At 39.1% G+C, this 17,371-nt stretch overlaps 1 protein-coding gene across 3 annotated transcripts in view; it reads left to right on the top strand.

The window, feature by feature from the left end:
• RNGTT (RNA guanylyltransferase and 5'-phosphatase) overlaps window positions 1-17,371 on the top strand; it is a 192,475-nt gene that overhangs the window by 140,790 nt on the left and 34,314 nt on the right. The gene's annotated exons all lie outside the window — the stretch shown is intronic.

Genomic DNA, 17,371 nt, shown 5'->3' with positions numbered 1-17,371 from the left:
TCAGAGATAAAATTAAGATTCTTTGGTGTTATTTGGCTGGCAAATTTTTGTGGTTTGATAGAGCCTGTATTGGCAAAAGGCACACCTATACCCAGTCTGTGGCAAAAGGAGTGTCCAGTGTTTTACAGTTGTAAAACACTTTAATTTGAGTAAAAATAAATTGTTCCCATACATTTAGAGCATGGTATAGCCTGTACCAATTACTTAAAAACTTACATTGTTGACAAGTTTACTAGACAAGCCTGAGGAAGAGGAATGAACCCTAACTAGTGCAGAAAATAATTAATATTGAAATTATACAGCATTGTCTGTTCTGTTGCTGTCTGTTATAGACTGAGGATCATTCATTTCCCAAAGGATTTTATATAGCATTTGGTCCAAATGTTTGTGTTTGTTGCTGAAAGCTGTGTTATGAAACTGAATATTCTTTTTAAATGAAAGTTGCATACAAAAAGATTTTTAAACAATCCAGAAATGCAGAACATAAAGATACTATAGATGTAGACTTTGCAGAGTCGCTTCTCTGTTGCAGTTTTTTACCAAGTGAATATTTAAACAGTGCAATCTAGTTATGTACTCTTGTTTAATGCAGAAGATATATCTCTGTTATTGCTCAACCTAAATTATTCCTTTGATTCACTAAATTTGAATTCATATGAATTTCTTGCAAGACATAAAGTGTATAGAAGATTTTTCTGACAGAAAAACAGAGATGGATATGACAAAAGGGCAAGAATGTGGTGATAATTTAAAGTTAATTCCTCTGATGTAATACTTCCAGGATCACAAATAGTTTTTTTTAACTTAAAATTAACTTTTTAAAAAAAATTGAATGGCTTTCTGAAGCTCTAAAACAGCAGCTCTGTCAACAGAGAAGTTGGCAGGTTTGGTGGTTGGTTGGTTTTTTTTTTTTTGACAAAGCCTCATCCTGAAGTTTAATTACCAAGGGGACCTGCAAAGACAGAAATACAGAAGTTATGGAATGATATTAGCAGTGAGAAGGGGTGAATTGGGGGAAAAATTGGGGTGGAGAAAACCTTAATTCTAGAGAGCTTTCTATACCCTTGTTTTAGATAATCTGTTATTTATTTACTGGTAGCTATGGCAGCTCTCTGCTCAAGTTTGCTGTACTTAAAACCAAAACCACACCCCACCCTCCCCAAACTCTGAGGTTCTGTAAATACCAACCAGTCTCCTATATAAGGAAAGACCACTGATAAAGTTAGACGAAGGTGGGTTTTATTAAAAGCTGATGAATGGAGAAAGGATAATGTATAGTGAGGAGAATAACCATTGTTTCAACTGCAGTGAAAACAGACTAGCTTAGATCTACAGAACTGTCTGGGATATTGGGGCAATTGCAGAAAATCTGTTTGTGCCATGTGTGCAAGCCTGAGAAAGTTGGGTAAGAAATAATTTTGCAACTCTCACAAGCTCTCAAGTATGAGGTTGCACCCTTTTTCCTCACTCAGACTTCTTTAGCCTGGGTGTCTTCATAACAACTTAATGAACAAGAATTATCTAGATTGTCTAAAAACCCTTCTTCCTGCATTCTGGTCCTAAGGAAAACAATTCTCTTTTCCTTTCTTTTAGTTTTCAAATGTCAAATACAATAATTACATTCTATCTTAGAGTTTGAGTGATTTATACCTGAATGAAGTGCATGTTTGCTGTCTGATAATAAATTTTCTCTGCCATAATAACAAGGTGGTGTTGAAAGTAGCTTCAAAGAAAGGAACGGCCTATTTAATTTTTAAACAGATAAAGGATTTGTCTGAAGGAACAATTAAAACTTGATTTTGCAGCATTTGTATTAATTGTTGTCTGATACTGTCTTTTACTGGTTCAGGAAAGTCAGTGTGTGCATATAAAGTAAACCTAGAGTTAATTCTTTTTCTGTGCGTTTTAAGTCAATCATGGATAAGTCTTCTTCCAGTGTAAGTCTGGATGTGAAAAACTAAAGCAGTATACTGAATTTGAAATTAAATAGGTTAGACAAAAAATGTGGAATTGTAGGAACTGTCAAAGTAATCCTATTGTCACTAGTCTGTGCATGTAAAATGTAGCAGAGGAATGTTAAGGTTACAGCCTAGCGTCCAAAAGAAATTGAATTCCTCCAAAAAGAGTCGACCCCAGGGGCTGTGCATTACTTATGCTGGGACAGGTAGATCCAGAACACAGATCTGTAGTAGCTGAGTAAACAGAATAACTTTGACCAATCCTAAATTGCACTTCTCTTAAGAAACCAGGTTGTAAAAGAACATATGAGACACTTTGTTGTTGGGTTTCCTAGCTGGTGTAAAACTTGACAGCAGGGATGTGTTAAAATGTAGGTTTCCCATCATCTGTTACGGGAATATGTGCCCTACTAGTTTGCCCTTTTCTCTCTTCTGTGTCTTCTCATCTTCTGTGATACTGTTCCCAGATAGACTCAATTTGATGTTCCTGCTAAAGTTTTATTTGTTCTCCTTTCCTTCTCTCACCCATATTTGCATGTGAGTCTTCAGGGTTGGTTTCCCAGTAAAAGTGATTATTTTTTATTTGATGTCAGTTGCTACTCCAAAGTGATTAAAGTCCTGGTTAAAATGCATAGGATTTCCATGAAATAGCTGAAATTGCATTCCTGTATGCTGATTGAATAGTTTCTCTGATGGTCTGAAGATGTAGGTACGACTGGGTATATAGGAAAAGGCAATAGCTTATGTTATTTTCTTATGCTTATCATATACATTTAAAAAATAGCCAAATTTTGAGACATCAAAGTCTTTCTTCATACTCGAAGTTAACTTGCATGCTCCAGTCCTTGTTTTTCCCAGCTGTATCAGTCTAAGAAAACATACTGCTTTTTCCTAGAGACTTTGTCTTACCTTAAATCAGACCTGAATTAAGTTCACAGTGTTTATAATGAACAATATGATTTATTTTTTTTTCTGCAATACCTGTAATTTGTTGCAGTTAATTATATTACCTAAAAAGGCTTATTATCTGTGCAGGTAGCTTATAATACCGCCATGAGGATCTTCTGCTTGGAAAATCAAAATATACTGAACCATGTTGCACTAATTTTTTTTAGCAGGCTTTTTTTGGCAAGGGTAAATTATAGTCCAAAAGGACATGCAAAATTGCTTGCAGTAAAAAATGATGTCTTGGAGGCATATTGCAAAACGGAAAAAAAAAAAGCCCCTGCTTTACTGTACATTTGTTAATTAATAACTTAATAATTTATGTTACATAAATCTTCTCAGAAATAGATGAAAGAAGTGACAGAGCAGGTCATCCTGATACCAGTTAAATCAGTAGTTATCAGCCAGGGTCTGGAAGTAACTAATTTTTTGTCCTATACAGTTAGCATTTAATCATAATTGCTCTTTCACTTGTGCCCTACATAATAAAAATTCATCATTCAGGACAATAAATGAAAAGATGCTCTCTTTCTGTAATAATAATACAGCAATTTTTATGAAGAATTCAATTATTTTTTCCCACATTTTATAGGAAAGATACATTTTTGCAAGTTGCTCATCACCCAGGCCTCAGCTTCTTTGACATTTTAGAGAGTGTGACAAAATAGGTTAGTAATTTCAAGTAAAGTCTAAAAAGCTGTCATTGGAAAAGAAGAGACTAGGAATACTGATAGCATATGAAGAGCTTGCAAAAAGCTCTTTGGACCAAAAAATTTTGTAGAAGCAGCTCGCTAAGATGATGATGCTTCCTGGTCCTCTTCCTCAGCCCTTGCACAGGCAAGCAAGTGGGTCTGGCTGCATGGGACTTCTTGGGGTATTTGTGAACTCGGATGTGACCATACCCCAAGTGCCTGAGAGGAAGGGAACCTGGCTAGTGCCCCGTGTGTTTTTAGTAGCTGCATCAGGTTTATATTGCCGTGGAGATCATGGCTGCTCAGGAAAAACAGGAACAGTAGTTTTCAACCTGGGAGCTGTTGCTGTGAAGCAAATGTTGTGTGTGGAGCAGAGGTATCTCAGAAGGTTTTGTTGTTCCTAATCTGTTTGCTGGCTGCCCTCTGTTTCTTAGCATCGTCCAAGCTGCCATTATCCCAGTGCATTCCCACTCCCCTCCTGGCACTTCCAAGAAAAGTATGCTTTCCCTCTCTAAATTTGGGAATCAGGATAAATGGTACTAAAGTTTGGAGAAGGAAGAAGGGAGAAGCGGGGGAATGTATTGGAGGGAGATAGTAATCTTAAAAAGCCTGTACAAAACAAAACCAAGGGGCAGCTGAGTGTTAAAGTCAGAAGTAAAGGATAGAAAGAGGAATGGAGAAAGGGGTGCTGGAGGAGATGTGGCACTTCTGAAGTGAGGCAGAGTGCCCTGATAGCAGAGCAGTGATTTCCCTTGTAGAGAAAGGAGCCTTATGGGTAAGGATACTGATGTTTTTTGTGCAGAGTAATACACCAGAAAAGAGAGGGCAGCTTTACTGCAAATGTCTTCTGGATTACAGGAGTAATAATCGGTATTACTATGTTGGTAGTTGGTATTAAAAGGTAATAGTCCTTTCTTTTGTCACACCCAGTAAAGTACTTCAGCTGCATTTCTTAATACTTCAGAATGCAGAATACTTCATTCTGTGTTTATTACTACCTGAAGAATTTCTGTAAAAGAAATTTCATTTAAAAGTTCATATAATGAATACGCTGAGGAACTTAATTTTATAATGAACAGAGGAGCTAAATCTTGCACCATCTGTGCAGGTTTCAGAAAGAAGAATGAAGCATTCAGTAGAGTTCATGAAGTCTCTGACAGCTTTCCTCCCTTATTTTGGGTGGTAGGTTTGTTCGTAGCAGACGGGTGTTCATGCGTTCTGCTGGTGGCACTTGTGTCTGGGTAGATGGCACCTGGGTGCGTATCCTTCCCAATTCCAGGCAAACGATTCATTGTTTGTTACAGGCTTCACTTCCGGATTGCAAGCTGCACGGTTCCCCAGTAACCCATACCTAAATGGTTTGTAGACTGTAATTCAATAATTTCTGTGGTTGTGCATGATTAATTAATAAAATATTGGTATTTAATAAATCATTAAAGTGGTGTGGGGAAACAGGAAGAAAAATAAATCAGTTGGAGTGGTCTGCCATGCATATGGTTAAGAATGCTCTTTCATGATGCCTTCCCATGGAAGATCTTCAATAAGAAGGTGGGAATTTTCATACTGATTATATCTTCGATCCATGTAGACAAGTGAATTTTACATTCTTTACATTCTTTACATGTTTTATTTTAAAGATAAATTGTTAGTCTTCTAGATATTTTTATTATGCACCTCTGTGTTCAGTCCCTGTTTCTCTTGCATACCAGGGCAGTGTCAATGAGCTCCAGTCTAATTATGTGTTTTGTGATGAAGTATTTATCAGATTTGAATTCTCCCTCAATTGGCATAATTCAATCACCCCTTGTTCTTTTGTTATGAGAAATGAAATATGGATCACCTGATCAATCTGTGGTTTGCCTTGCATTGTCAAAAGGATACTGGTACCAACTGATTTACTCTGGATACCGTATGCTGTGCTTCAGAGTGGTTTACAATATTTTCTCTGAAAAGCTTTTGCATCCATAATTCATCAGATTTTTGATATATGGTAGACTCACCTCCATGGGATACAGAAGTGCCTTTTCCGTATTGCAGAGGAATTCTCTCTAAATTTGTCCAACCTGCAGAGTGGCCTGTTTTCTTTTACTTGGAAGTGTTAGCTGCCAAAATCTGGGACTGCCATGAGGTCCTGCCACCACTGGTGCGGCATGCAGGGCACTGGGAAAACCAGAAAACTGTTGGAGCAGCTGTGCTGACAAATGAAGGGCAGAATGGGGGAGATTATAGCCAGATGAGACCACCCTATCACAGCTTTCCTGCCAATTCTTTGTCATGGTTTTTCAGCAGTAACAACCTGTGTTAAAATTGCTGAATATTTCAATTTCCAACTCTGTTCTGCTCATTTAGAATAGTTGTGCAGGACAGAAATTTGTTTTTATTTTTTTATTTTACGAATAGAAAGACTGAGGGCAAAGGAATGACAAAACCTCATGTGGAAAGAAAATTCAATAAGCCTCAAAGTCAAGCCTTTGAATGTTAGGAAATAGCAGAGTTTTAGTTGCCAGGTTCATATACATTATGATATATTCCTTAATTAAACAGGTAAGTACCTTTTCCTAATTCATACACACAGGAGCACATATCTTTCACCGCAGAGGAAAGTACCGCTAAGGTTGTAAGGGTGATTGTAAGTATGGCATCAGCTTTGCTTCAAAGTGATGAACTTTGTAATCTAGCTAAAGTTGCCAGCCCTTGCTTCATAACTTGCTTCATCAGCAGACTTTCTCTGTTCATGACTTTTCCAGATTACTAATAAATATATTAAACAGTCTGTTACATAAATTGAATAGTCACTTGGCCTTTGCCAAGATGAAAACTGACCATTTATTCTGCCTGTCCAGTCTCTTAATCAGGGTTTGATCCATAACAGTAAGTAGCCTCTTCCATATAAAAGCACTTACTGCCTAGTTTTAGTTTTTTAAAAATAAATTACTGTGGAAGACTGTAACAGAAGCCTTTTGGCAGTCTGAATTGATTATGTCAGTGTGGTACCTCTCATGTCCCCCACTACTTTTTAGGCACTCTTTCATTAAAATGATCAAAAGAGAGGCAGATGCAGCCACAGTGTGAATGCAGGGGATGTGCAACCTCCTAAGTAGCACCGCTATGTGTGGCCAAGGTAGGCATGCTGAACAATGCTGTGCTAAAGGGTAGGACTCTGAAAAGTTTGCGGAAATTACCCTATTTGGGTGTTAAAGATTGACATGGGGTTTTTTTAATGGCAATTCGGACCTTCCATATTAAGAAACGTTAGAAATCTGGATATGTTGCATCAAGGTTTGGTGATTTATTTTCACCTTAATTATCAATGTATCCCCAGAGCTTTTCTTTTAGTACCTCTATTTCTGCAGGCATTTCATTTTGGTAACTTAAAAAAAAAGTGTTCCTGGCTAGGTATCTTGATTTTTTTCAGTGGGTACAAACAAATCCACTAGCTTTTCAGCAGTCTTCCTGTCTTCCTTAGTTGCTCCTTGTGTTTCCACATGATCAAGTACATCTACTGAACTATTTTTAGCAATTTTGTACTTGGATATACTTGAGATTTTTTTTTGCTATTATCTCATTTATTTCTTCTATATCTTATTTGCTGTTAGAAGTCTGTTTTCTTAAGTAGCTCCTGAGGAGACACTTAAAATGTCTTTGTTTTGACTTTAAGTCTTCTGATACAAAGCTTCATACTGTGGTGTCAATTCTTCACTTAATTCTGGGTATTGAATTTGCTAGTATTGTGGTCTCTGTTATATTTTAAAAGATGGCCAGGGTGGAAGGACCCTATGGGGTCCTAGACTAGAACGTGGATTTACAGTGTTCCAGTGAGTCCGCTGCAGGGCTGTGTGAGTGCTCTTGCTTTGTGATATGTGGATAATCTGGGTAGGGTTGAAGCACAACCTGCGTCAGGCAGGTCTTTCAGCAAATAGGAAATATTTCCTAACTCCTGTCCTATATTTCAGTGAGATGAAAGGGATGATATTCAGAAAGAAAAATTGACGTTTACTATCAGAAATAGATTCTAATAGTGAAATCTCTCAGACGATGTAATAATCTCCCAAAGGAAAAGGCAAGCAGCCTCATTTTTCAGATAATTTATGGTCAGCCTGGCCCAATTGCTCATTATACTACAGGGAATAATATTCCATTGGTGGAGGAATGGGCATGATTATTTAATGGATACTTTTTGTTTCTACTTACTTTTCCTTTCTACTTTTTATGGATAAGGTATATGTAAATGTAGTCAAAATGCTTTTTTATGTGATTTGCCTGTAAGGCAAAGCCTGGACAAACATTAAAATATTATCAGTGCTAGACATAAATGCAGCAAACAAAAGGAAGTGCTTTTGGAAACATCTGATGTTATGGTTTTACTTATAAAGTGCAAGAATGTTTCTTGAAAAATCTCCCTGTCTTTAGGAAAGCATTTGTGTCCAAACAACACCCCAAAAAAAACCCAACAGCCAAACACTTGTTCAAAAATAATGCAAATTAAACCCTCCTAACTCAAAGTAAACCTTGATATTGGTCAGTTTATTCTTTTTGACCATGATCTAGAATCACTTGCAGACCATTATCTCAAATATGAGGTCACTTTGTTTTGCAGTTTCGAGCTCTCTAAATGTAATTTTTATTTGGTTTGGTATGTAACAATGGTGACATTATTCAGTGGAAGTTATGTCTTTCAGGGATCAGTTACTTCCTAGATGCCTATTACCAATAGTCAATGACAGACAGTGATTTACTGTAGGGAGTGAGGTAGTTCAGTGAAGCCTTTCAAGTATTATGCATAGGAACTTTTCCTATGAAGAACAATTAGCACGTAACTGATATTTTGCCTGAGTTGCATGTGTTTCAGAAAGCGGCATGCTTATTAATACGACTAATAACGCACACTGTTGGAGTACTGTTGTGGGAAGGCTGAGGATGTTAAATTCAAGTCTCTAGTTTGTGCTATCCACTGCATTTTTCCCCATGAATATTACTTAGAATACAATTTTATGTTAATTGCCATCACCATTCACTTGGCTTGGGATAGTCTGCAAATTCAGAATTCACTGAATTAAAAGGTTTTGCTTACATTTCTGTGGGGTTTTAATTGCAGAGATGAATTTAGCATTGTAAAATTGTTTACAGTCTTTTTTAACACTTTATTGTATCCCTTCCCAACCTTTTTCCCCTCTTGAGTTCAAACCCAGGGTTTTTTGCATCTTTACTATGTAACCAGCTGTGCATAGTATCTCTTCCAATTCCCTCATAGCTTTTTTCAATTTGTGCTCTAATTTGAGAAAGAATGTCCTAAATCAGAAATAGTCTATTTGCTTACTCTTTACCATGATGATTATACTAGAATAGCTTGTATTTGTCCATGAAAAAAGTTTTCTTGCATGACTGATGAGTCAAAAATTTTGTTAGAATATTTTCATAGCCTGAAAAAGTGGTTTGATAAATGTACTGTAGAAAGCAGGAGGGAGCTCTTCTGTCTTGCCTCTGAAGCCCATGCTTTGCCATTGTCAGTATTCTGCATGCAAGGTTCACTGCTGCTTCTGTGAACTGTCAAGTTCTTTGGCTCTTTATACTTCTAGAACAAAATGAAATTCATGTTGTTTGCAGACCATATATGCATGTCAGTTTAAATTCACAAGCTTGTCTGTGCACTGGTATTAGTCTTTTCCAGAATTTGTATTGGATCCTTTTATATACTTTTATATTTCTTAATACCTAGTATAGTATTTTCACTATGTTACTCTTACATTAGTCTGTGAAATAAATTAATGAAATAATTAATGATCTTGAAAAAAATTGAATGTAGGAAGTTAATTCTTTTAACCCTAACATCAATTTTTATAACTCTCTATTTATGCTTTTCTGATTTTCTTCTTGCTTTTTCTTTCAGTTTCATATTCCTAGAAAATACATAATTAGAGTTGAAAAGCAATGGGGAATGATTATCATAAGCAAGAAGCAAAATATAATTGTAATGTCACTGTAGTACCATCCAAGTTATGGTTCAGGAGACTACTTGAGAAACTGCTTCTCTTTCCATGGTTAAGATACTGCAGCACAGTGCACAGTTTTCCCTCATAGTTTAAGTGAACACAGGATAAATAGAGAATATTTATTTGTCGTGGTTTAACCCCAGCTGGCAATTAAGCCCCATACAGCCACTCACTCACTCCCCCTCAGGTGGGATGGGGGAGAGAATCAGAAGAGTAAAAGTGAGAAAACTCGTGGGTTGAGATAAAGACAGTTTAATAGGTAGAGCAAAAGCCACGCACACAAGCAAAGCAAAGCAAGGAATCCATTCACTCCTTCCCATGGGCAGGCAGGTGTTCAGCCATCTCCAGGAAAGCAGGACTCCATCATGCGTAACGAGTACTTGGGAAGACAAACACCATACTCCAAACATCCCCTTCTTCCCCAGCTTTATATGCTGAGCATGCCATCATATGGTATGGAATAGCCCTTTGGCCAGTTTGGATCAATTATCCTGGCTGTGTCCCCTCCCAACTTCTTGTGCACCTGGCAGAGCATGGGAAGCTGAAATGTCCTTGACCAGTGTAAAAACCACTTAGCAACAACCAAAACATCTCTGTATTATCAGCACTGTTTTCAGCACAAATCCAAAACATAGCCCCATACTAGCTACTATAAAGAAAATTAACTCTATCCCAGCCAAAACCAGCACATTATTCTATTCTTAAGAGGACATCAGCCGCATCATGCGAATATGGTGTCCTTTCTGCTGTGTCATGATGCTTTATTGGTGCTCATGTCATCATGTGCAATAATGACATACTGGGATAATTTCCTTGCATAGTGGAATACAAAATTAAATTATGTATAAAAGGTACCTTTATCTTCAAAGCTATATGTGAAAAACATTCAAATAGTGTTTGAAAATACAGTTATTGAACTTACAAAGATGTTGCTTCTGTTCTCAGGGCTGTTGTTCATCTGTGTTGGTAACTTAGTAATTTCTGCCCAAAATGTGCAAATGCATCCAGAGCTATTGTTAGAGACAGTTAAAAGCACATATATAGTGTAACAGTGGAATTCTTTGTATATGCTTATCACACAAAAGGTGTGTTTTAAAATGAAATGTAAAAACATTCAGACCATAACAAATATTAATCCCTATTATATAGTTATTTTAAATATGGGAGTTTAGAATGTGAGTGTGGTCACAGAGATTTTCCTAAAATTTTATCTGACTGTCCAATTTATACTTTAAACAGGTTGTATTCCATTCTTGGCCTTAATCAGCCACTAATGTATATGCTGTGATGTTCTTAGCAATAAAGATGTGCACAAGGGTCAGTAGCCCCACTGAGTGTCAGGATTGTTTTTTCTTTCCGTCTTGCTTCACATCTATTACACTCTCGATACACATCTTCTCAGGATTGAAATCTTTTCACCAGCAACCTCTGTGAAGACTGCAAATGTCCTTCTGCAGCATTATGAAGGATGAAGTTGTTAGGTCAGATCCCAGCCCCATTGTAGCTACTTGTGGCTGCTTCTGACTGTAAAGTGGAAGCAATCCATGCATCTTAATTCTGTTGTCTCATCAGTAGAATTGGTATTCCTGTTTAATCATATCTGCTAGGGCAAAATCCCTTCCAGGCAGACACCAAGGGTGTTTCAGGTATCAGTCTATGGTTCAAATCAACCAGAAAGACACCTGTCTGATCTGGAGAGAGTTCTTTCGGGTAGGAGAACAGACCACAGCAGGAGCTGCCCCTCGTCCTTTGCTGAAAGCAGTCAATTCCATCTACACCATCATTAGAAGTACAGACAGATAAGCACAGCCATCAAGCTGAGTTTTGGAAGTTTCTGCAGTCTTGCATGCACTCAAATACTCTTCTGGTTATGCGATATAACAATGAAGTTTTATTACATCTAGCAAAGCTTTAGTGGCAGGCTATAGCACTTATGAGCTCTTAAAAACAAACACAAACTCATCTAGAGTCAGGCTTTTTGGTGGCTGCAAGAGCTAGTGAAAGAAACAGGCAACAGTTAAGTATAAAACCAGAAATACAGAAGCTAGTGACTTGATTTATTTGGAGTGATGAACTATTCTTCAGCCATGATGTATGTCAAGTTAAATTTTAGGATTGCCTAATACAAATACTGCAAGATACTATTTGATAAATTGTCATCAGTTCTGGGATTTTGGTGAGCATTCTTGTGGAAATTTAAGGAAGAAGTTACATGTTCTGTTTCATAGGGGTAGTGAATAATTGAAAGCATTGCTGTAGGCCGCTCTGCATGCCTACCACTGCCTGTTTCATGGCAGCTTTCATCCTGAAAAAACAGGCAACTCAAGCCCATATGCCTGTTCATCGGTCATCATTTTCCGTTGGCACATTCCACTTTTCCAATGCCAATTACCTTACCTCTTTTCAGCCCTTGTATTGCACACACTGCATTTCTCACTCCATACTCTGTGCTTTCCAAGCTTGTCTGACCTCTGTGCTGTTGGCTAGAGCTGCAAGTCTCAGTCTGTGTTCCTGCACAATATGCCACCGGTCTTGCAACAGAGCAAGCGCAGGAGCTGCTGCCTCGCACAGGAGCAAGTTACCGCGTTCAGCTAACCTGCAGTAACTTGCTCCTGTGAGAGGTAGCGACTCCTGGCTCCACCCTGCTCCTTTATTTCTCTGCATGCCCCTTTCTGGAAACCTCCTTCCATAGTCTGCACAGCAGCACTAGGATCCAGATAGCCCAGAGGGCAACTTCCAGCTGGTTTGTATATAACTGGTCAGAAGTTACGTTTTCAGCTCCACAGTTTGCATGACTCTGATAGCCTGAGCAGACTTTCAAGGCAGCCCTTGGAATCTGAAGGGGTTGGCATTTTGGGTGCAGATCAAGCTGAAGTGGTGTCCTCAAGGCATACCTCCCAACAAGACACGGAGGAACTATTTGATGCCTACTCTCTGCCTTCACAAAGTACTACTTAATGGCTGGAACACAGGTGTGTCCGTGAGCTGTGCCTGAATCTTTGTTGAGAATATCTTGAAATACCCACCTTCGTCTTAACAAACAGCTCTTAGTGATTTACCAGGAACAGATTGTGTGTGGAGAAGAGGAAGTGATCAGGCTTCTTTGAAATGTGCTGCCCTCGTGAAGTCCATAGCCAAGGGTCGCTCTACTTCCACTTCCCATGGCCAAAGGCAGTAGGAAGGGGGCGATGGTACTGGGACTGTCCCAGCCCACAGAGCAAGGTCAGCTGTGCTTGGGGAGGATGAGCTCTGTGGTAAATCGGTCCTTGCTGCTCCCATAGCCCTAATCCACCAGTCTTCTCCAGCCCAGAGCTCTACTCCAGTGCTTTCCAACCCAGAGGGCTCCTCTGTCCTTTATACCTCTCATCCCTCTTGTGTTCCACATTCCCTGCCGTCTCCACCTTCTTCCAAGTTTCCTTTCACCCAAGCCCTTAATCCTGCCCTATATTTATTTCCGTTTACCCCCCTGACATCACTGTTGCCACTACTTTTTCTTGGATTGCTGTGCCTGACCATGCCCACTCCTGCAGTCAGCTTCCCCCAGACGCATGCAGTGCCTGGCTCCTGCAGCTTGGATTTTGAAGACACAGGTATGTTTTGCATCCCAGAAAAGGCCAAATCTAGGATTCTAAAGGCAGATAATAGGGCATTTGGTGGTAACTATATGGCAGAATTTTCTCGGTACTGGGAAGGCCTTTACAACCTTGATATTGTATTGGCAAAAGTCAGAAATGGTTCATCCTGGTACTTTTTGGGTTTTTATGCTGTTTGTAGGGAACATAACAATACAGCCCAAATAGGCACGTCAGGCTACAAGTCTGCTCACTTGGGTATATGGGACAGGAGTAGGGAGAGTGTAATGTTGCATATGGACAGCACATCTTAAAGAACCACTGCTTCTTGGAGTGATGTTTCTTTCCTTCTGCTTACAGAAAAAAAAATGGGAATTGTGTTGATAATGTATTGAATGAAAGAGACTACAAATAAAATACATGCCAATCTGTAAGCTAATATGATCGGTTGAGGCAACTTTGTATATTGCTGCATATTTTCCAGTAAAAGTAAATATATGTACTGAAGTGCCAGTAGGCATTTGCATTTTTGACAATTGTTTCTCATAATATTAAGTTAATTATATAAATGTGAAATTCAAAGATGATAATTGCGCCGTGCAACTGTCACCGCTGTTTCACAGGCTGGTATTGATTTTGGCCAATTACAGGTGATGTCCAGCTGTTAGCAAGGTTAGGTGTTGAGTACCACTGACGGTGTTCTGAGAATAGAACTGTGCAAATGTGAAATTAGGTAAGAAATAGAAGACTGACATTTTAAGAGGGCATTGGAATAAGGAAACATGTAAGTGCTTATAACCAAACCTGCCTACCATTGGAAAGTCGTCAAAGGCAAAGGGTAATTAGTTGAGAGCATTAGGAGAGAATATCTGTATCAATTTAGACATGTTGAAGTTTACAGTATAAAGTTAATTTTAGGTACTTAAAAAATGCAGCCTGGTGTTGTGGTAAAGAAGAGCTATAACAATGACTACGTATAATTTGAACTTTCTGATAGGTGAGGAGTAATTACCTAATGGTAATTTAGAGATCAGTCATGCTGAGTTCCTATGGGTGAGATGGAGATTGGCACGTACTCCTCTATCTCATGTCTCTCCTCCGTGGCACATCATTTTTTTAATACTGCCACTGCTGACTACTGAGGGACTGCTGACACTCGTGCAGTAGCTTGGCCTATCCAGAGCCTCAGCAGTGACTTGCCGCAGTCTGCTTACCTCTCCAGACGCTTCTGTGTGAGCTCAGTCTCTGAAATACGGACGTTATGCTGATATCATAGAATCATGGAATGGTTTGGGTTGGGAGGGACTTTAAAGATCATCTAGTTCCAACCCCCCTGCCATGGGCAGGGACACCTTCCACTAGATCAGGTTGCTCAAAGCCCCGTCCAACCTGGCCTTCAACACTTCCAGGGATGGGGCATCTACAACTTCTCTGGGCAACCTGTTCCAGTGTCTCACCACCCTCACAGTAAAGAATTTCTTCCTTATATCTAGGAATTAATATCCTAAATCTACCCTCTTTCAGTTTAAAACCGTTACTCCTTGTCCTATCACTACACTCCCTGATAAAGAGTCCCTCCCCATCTCTCCTGTAGGCCCCCTTTAAGTACTGGGAGGCCACTATAAGGCCTCCCCGGAGCCTTCTCTAGGCTAAACAACCCCAAGTCTCTCAGCCTGTCCTCATACAGGAGGCGCCCCACCCCATTGATCATCTTCGTGGCCCTCCTCTGGACCTGCTCCAACAGGTCCATGTCTTTCCTGTGCTGAGGGCCCCAGAGCTGGACACAGTACTCCAGGTGGGGTCTCACCAGCGCGGAGTAGAGGGGCAGAATCACCTCCCTCGACCTGCTGGCCACGCTTCTTTTGATGCATCCCAGGATAAGGTTGGTCTTCTGGACTGCGAGCGCACATTGCCAGCTCATGTCTAGCTTTTCATCCATCAGTACCCCCAAGTCCTTCTCTGCAGGGCTGCTTTCAAAGAGAGCTCAAGAAAGACCCTGAAGTAAAAGACTTTATACTAGTCGTGAGACTTGGAATTTTTTTAATTGCTCAGACCATTTAGGGGGAGAAAAAACAAGTATTTCAGGGCATTAAATTATGATCATATTGGGATGCTCATTTCAACCTCACTGAGTGCGTATATGAAAAACTGACTGGCTTTGCGTGTTGGTAATATGCTTTTGAACTTCAGAACTTGAGAGGAATCTTGAAAGCTAAAGGAACAACAAAGGTGACCTTTTATTTAAGCAAGGGAGAGTTACAAATAACTTTCCGTTTCCTAAAAATTTTCCTGACATTGCATTGAATTAATATTGCCTTTTTGAGGTAACTTGTGAATATGAATAAAAAATTCTAAGTAAAATACTTTTCAGCCAAGGCAGTGAAAGATGAATAAATAGTAATAAGCTTGTACTTCTGTGTCCGTATCAGTCTTAGTAAGGAAGGCAATTCTTGCGGTACGTGTGCAGGTTTTGGGTGCACATCAGTGATAGCAAGTTAAACAGTGTAAACTGCGGTGTGCTCTTCTGGATAGATTAATCTTAAGGTTTTCTAGATGTTCTACCTAAAGCCATCCTAAAGACTAAGATTTTTAATGGTCCTACCTTTCTATCTGGTAAAGAAAACAATGTGAAGAAGAATAACCACGTGGGAATAATTACGCTGTATGTCTTCTCTTTTTTTAGGTCCCTTACTAGAAATACAGCTAATGCTTTTTTTTTTTTCTTTTCTGCCTTACAAAAATTATGTGCAGTTCTTTTTAAGAATCATTTTTTTTGCTTTAAGGTGCCCCTCTCAAATACGGTGACATAGCCTGAATCCTTTTTACAGATTCTCTTTTAACCTTTTCTGCTAATTACTTCCCATATGTTTTGTTTTTTTTTTTTCATTTAGAAAACCCTTAAATATTTTCTGAGTTTGCTTTACAGTCCTAGAAGAAGATTTGATCAATACGCTGTCTTTTTCAGCTCTGGAGACCTGCATTCTGAATGAATTTGACTTACTGTGACTGCAAATGGGTTTGATGTGCTCATCCTGACTTCCATATGTCAGTGCTGGAGAACCATTGCAAAACAGTCCTGGTCTTCCCGACAGTCAGGCACATTGGTGGGCAAAGGGAGGAAGCCACTTGCCTGTCCATACTGTGACTGATCTGCTCTGATCCTTACTGGTCTTTCCTTCCTTTGGGTATTTCTGTCAATGCCCAGAGAATTTTTGTATGCAGTATCTAATTACAAAAGGATTTTTGAAGATGATGTACAGTTTGACACCACTTCTTACTTTTGTTTCATATACGTGAATGTTTCAACTTTGCCCTTTTGCCAAGTTCCACCAATTCCCACTGTTGGTGAACCAGTTTAAAGTCATATATATCATATTGTTGTCAGAACTGGGAATAATCAAAATCATGCTAAGATGTGTACATTGTGTGAACTGAAGGTCAAAACAATGATTTACTACTGTGTAAGCTCCTGTTTTCTTTTGTTTACGAAAATAGGCCTGGAGGTGGTGAGATATTAGTTAGAAAATGACAACTAGTTTATATATAGGAAAAAAAAAGGTAACTCACTATGAATTAAAAGTATATAAAGGAAGAGACATGTCAGTGTCAGACTTGAGCAGAATGATGCCTACATTCCTACTTATTTTCTGGTTATTTCTAGTTAAGGGGGAAATTTAATCCATATGTGAGGCCTTATTGCTAATGGGAATGGGTTATAAAAGTGAAGGAAAATACAAAATAGCAAACACTTTATGAAAACCTGGAGCTACTGAAGAGTATGATGGGTTTTGAATGTCCCTTTTAGTCAAAACAGAAACGCTTTCAATGGTCTGTCATTGAAGAATTCTCCTTATGGGGTGTCCATACTTCAGTGCAACGCTTTTGGAGCCTCTGAAGTGGAGGGGATGATCACTGTGCCTTTGCTTAGCAAAGAGGAACATCGTGGTTGTCCAGTTTGAACAGCACAGTGCCCTCCTAACCTTTTCACTGGCCAGTGATGTTCTTGTCTCCTTGTTGATAGCAGTGGCACCCTAATGCTCCTCTGGGATTTGGAGTTTGTGTAGTAATAACATTGACTTGCATGGTATCTGCAGAAATAAAACTAACTCTTTTCCCGAAGTACGAGTCATATGAGTCAGCCTAATCCCACTGTCCCTCTGGATCTTGGTCATGTATGCAACGACGTTATAAAGAGTTGAAGAGAACAGCAGGCA

The sequence above is a fragment of the Ciconia boyciana genome, chromosome 3 (genome assembly GCF_034638445.1).
Source record: "Ciconia boyciana chromosome 3, ASM3463844v1, whole genome shotgun sequence".
Lineage (NCBI taxonomy): Eukaryota > Metazoa > Chordata > Aves > Ciconiiformes > Ciconiidae > Ciconia > Ciconia boyciana.
This window is presented reverse-complemented; position numbering and strand designations above follow the sequence as displayed.